General features: G+C 35.0%; 1 pseudogene; it reads left to right on the top strand.

The window, feature by feature from the left end:
- Positions 1-3,541: 3,541 nt before the first annotated feature.
- LOC102176774 lies at positions 3,542-3,854 on the top strand (annotated as a pseudogene).
- Positions 3,855-4,314: the final 460 nt, after the last annotated feature.

The raw sequence follows: 4,314 nt of genomic DNA, 5'->3' as shown, positions 1-4,314 counted from the left end.
CCCAGGCAAGAATACTGGAGTGGCTAGCCATTCCCTTCTCCAGGGGATCTTCCCGACCCAGGGATTGAACGCAGGTCTCCTGAACTGCAGGCAGATTCTTCACCATCTGAACCACCAGGGAGACCCTAACTGTGGTGAGGATTTTACAAATATATTAATATCTCAAAAGTTACATTATTTCAAAGTTGTGTAACTCATTTTAAGTCAATTACATCTGGTGGCTCAGCTGGTCAAGAATCTGCCTGGAATGTGGGAGACCTGGGTATGATCCCTGGGTCAGGAAGATCCCCTGGAGAAGGGAATGGCCACCCACTCCAGTATTCTGGCCTGGAGAATTCCATGGACTGTGTAGTCCATGAGGTTCCAAAGAGTTGGACATGACTGAGCAACTTTCACTTTCACTCACACCTAAGAAAGGCTGTTAAAAATGTGTGGGGTCCACCAAAATGTGTCTAAAGAAACATTTTAGCATTAAAAGTAGAGGAAGAAACACTGAAATTTGGAGATCTGATAAGGCACCACCTCAAAAACGGAGAGGCAAAGAGCTGATTTAAACAAGCAAAAAAAGATAGTGGATTTAAAAGAATTAGAATTAGCTAATGAAATTCAGAAAAATATATACATTGATAAACCCCAAAATTCTTTTTGGGGGGTTAAATGTTAAAAAATTATAATTCCTGTCAAGACTGACCACACGCAAAGGAAGACATACATTATCAACACCAGGAATATAGAATGGATCATCACTGTAGATGCTTGAGATCCTTATATAATATTTGAAATTATATGATATGACAAAATTCCAGAAAAATACACTGCAACAAAACAAGAAATTTTCAAAATCCTATAGATTTTAATTGAATTCATAATAAAATTCCTTCCTACAAATGATTTCTATGGTCTGATGCCTGATTGTGTAAACTTTTCAATAAAATTCGGAAATAAATAATACCAGTCTTGCTCAATCCATTACATGGAATAGAAATAATAAAAACACTAACCAAAATATTTAATGACATCCTTATAAATTTTACACTAAACTGACAAGAGCAGTATAGGAAAGGAAGATTGATATGCATCATGACAACATAAGAAAAAAAATTCTTATGAATCCAAATACATTTCAATTGTTATTACCCATGAACAAACTGAGTTTAATCCAAACCTGAATTCTTAAGTGACTTAATATTTTAGCATCAATTCTCCTCAACAAAAGACAAATAACCCTGTCACTTTCACTACAAACACAGACAAACCATCAGGCAAATTTACCATCCAGTTATGAGTTTTAAAAAAGCCTCAGAAAACTAAAGCAAATATCATAATTAGTAATATAACATTGAGAAACACAACCTGAGATAAGAATGGAGGCAAGGATGCCTATTAATACTAGTTCTTTTCAACATTTTATGGAGGTCTAGTGGCAACCCACTCCAATGTTCTTGCCAGGGACAGGGGAGCCTGGTGGGCTGCTGTCTATGGGGTAGCACAGAGTCGGACACGACTGAAGCGACTTAGCAGCAGCAGGGGTGGACAATGCATGCAAAAGTTAAAAATGCATAAATAATTGACAAGAAAAGAAATGAACACAGCTTTATTCAGTTGGATATTTATGTTTCCAGAATATCTCAAAATAATCTACATGTAACAAATTAGAATTAATAACTGCATTTAGCAATATTGCTGGATTCCTCACAGTTAAATATAAACACATTTTTCTAAAGAACAGCAATTCTCACTAAACATTTCATACACATCATAAGAAATGGCATGAAAACTCTATACAACAAGATTATAGTTTTGTCTTTTTCTGTACACTGATCAGATAAAAATTGAGAGGATTTTGACCCTGATTACTGCTGTCACTTTTCCTGATATCATGGCAAGAGAAGCTCCTGTATATTAAGTAAATTCTACATGTTACACCTGACATTTAATCCCAGTAGAACAATGAAAAAAGCATTCTTTCTGACACTTCTATTTATTGCCCCCAGTACAATGATTTCAATGACTAATTAGAGGTCTGTTTCTTATAAATGGTTAACATAAAAGTTAAATTTTTCTCCACATATATTTTCTATATTTTTTCATATTATTTCTTTCCCATCTACCTCTGCCATAATTCTGCTTTTAAGCATAACTTCTCACTGTATCATACTACTTATAAAAATAGACAGTTAAAAAGCATCATCAGTAATATGCTGCCATCTGTTTTATTTTATTGATTAAAAGTAAGATGTGTGCTCAGTGTAAATTTTCCAAAAAACACAGATCTATATCCTTTGACAGAAGTAACCATGATTAGCAACGAAGAGTGTACCTGAACAAACATACATATAAATATACATCTATATAAGTAATATTTATTTACTTGTAAACACATGTGAAATAAACTTGCTTGCTTTTTATTAAAAATATGTCCTGGATATATCTTCTGCAATTGTATAAGATCTATTTGGGTATAAAATCTGCAATGCATTTATAGTATGAATACAATATAGTATACTAGAAATAGCTGTTGTGCCTTTTTGTAGCCATATTTATATACATATCTTCAACAAATTCTGTCAGATACAGTCATAGAAAGCCAATTATGGAGGAAAAGGGTAGGTAAATTTAAAGTATTGGTTAAAAAATAGCAAATTAATTTCCAAAAACTCAGTACTATTTTATATGCCCTCCAAATTTTGGTTATGTAAAGTCTGTGCAGATTTTTTATGCATTTTAGTAAGAAAAAAAATACATTGCCTTTTGCTATTTTTAATAAGATATTTTTGCTCTTGCTATATTTTATTGCTATTGTCATTCCAATAAATTATCCTTTTATTTACACAAATGGAAAATTTAGAATTGACAAAACAGCTATTTAAATTTTAAAATATTTCACTAGTAAATGTCTTTTAGATATTTATATGAAATATAAAGAATATTAGTGAAGTGTACAAAAATCAAAACTTCTGAGAAAGATACGTTACCTCCCTAGAAACGACAGTGGTGGCCTTCTCAACAGAATCCATAGAAAACCGAGATAGTGGAGCAGAATCTTTCTGATACTAAACAAAAACAAAATAAAATGTCAGTAGAATTCTGTATCTGGTAAAATTATCTTTCCAAGCTAACAGTGAATTAAGACCTATCCACATAAACACACCTGAGTCAATTTGCCGGCAGACAACCCGTAATTTATGTTATTACCGGAAGTTCTACCGGATATGAAAGGAAATATGGAAACCGAGAACCACAGTGACCTGTGATCTGTGCTTGAAAAGCACAGGGTGGCGGACCAACACGGCGCCCTCTGCTGGTGATGGCTGATAATGTCAGTTTTATTATATAGCATCACAACTGTTCACTAGGCTTGACCTAGAATCTTGGGAGGAGCCATGAAACGCATCTCTTGAAGGAAAGGAGGTCAAAGAATGTGTGGAGAGGTTTTCAAATGGCCATAGGGGTTTGTCCTTGGGCTTAGAGAGTGGGGCATTCCGCTTGCGGCTTGAAGCAAGAACCTCTCAGCTGTTCGAGGGGAAGGAACGATTTAAAAATGGGTAACGCTGACAAGGACAAGATTTCTGTTTGGAAGTGTGCCCCGTGCCATATTGTGGAAAAGGGAGGCAAGCACAAGACTGGGCCAAATCTCCATGGTCTGTTTAGGTGAAAGACAGGTCAAGCTGCTAGATTCTCTTACACGAATCCCAACAAGAACAAAGGCATCACCTGGGGAGAGGAGACACTGATGGATTACTTGAAGAATCACAAGAAGTGCATTCCTGGAACAAAAGTGATGTTCACTGGGATTAAGAAGAAGAGAGAAAGGGAAGACGATAGTTTATCTCAAAAAAGCTACTAATGAGTAATAGTTGTCCACTGACTTATTTATTACAAAACGGAAATGTCTCATGACTTCTTATGTGTACCATATTTAAATTGATCTCATACACTAGAATTCAGATCATGAATGACTGATGGAATATTTCTGTTGGACAGTCCTGATTTAAATAAGATTGGCTTGTGGCTTAATGAATATGGTCAGCTTTTTGAATTTTGATAGTAATTCCAGTTCAACAAGGATTATCACTGTTTTCCCTTTCTAAAGAGATGATTGAACTTGAATCAGAAATGTCAAACTTTTCAGGAAGATGGTGAATGTCTTCTCAAACCCTACAGGAGATTGGTTTTATGCTCAGATTTCTATAACTGGTATATATATATATATACACATACTGAGAAGGTCCCTTCACTGTCTCATAGACTTGCATGAGAGTCACCTGTGTTTCAAGTTGTGCTCATTAGCCTATTTATGCAAGGGCTAAAGAC

This window comes from Capra hircus (genome assembly GCF_001704415.2).
Source record: "Capra hircus breed San Clemente chromosome X unlocalized genomic scaffold, ASM170441v1, whole genome shotgun sequence".
Lineage (NCBI taxonomy): Eukaryota > Metazoa > Chordata > Mammalia > Artiodactyla > Bovidae > Capra > Capra hircus.
The sequence above is the reverse complement of the archived record's forward strand: the minus strand, read 5'-3'. Positions and strand labels throughout refer to the sequence as shown.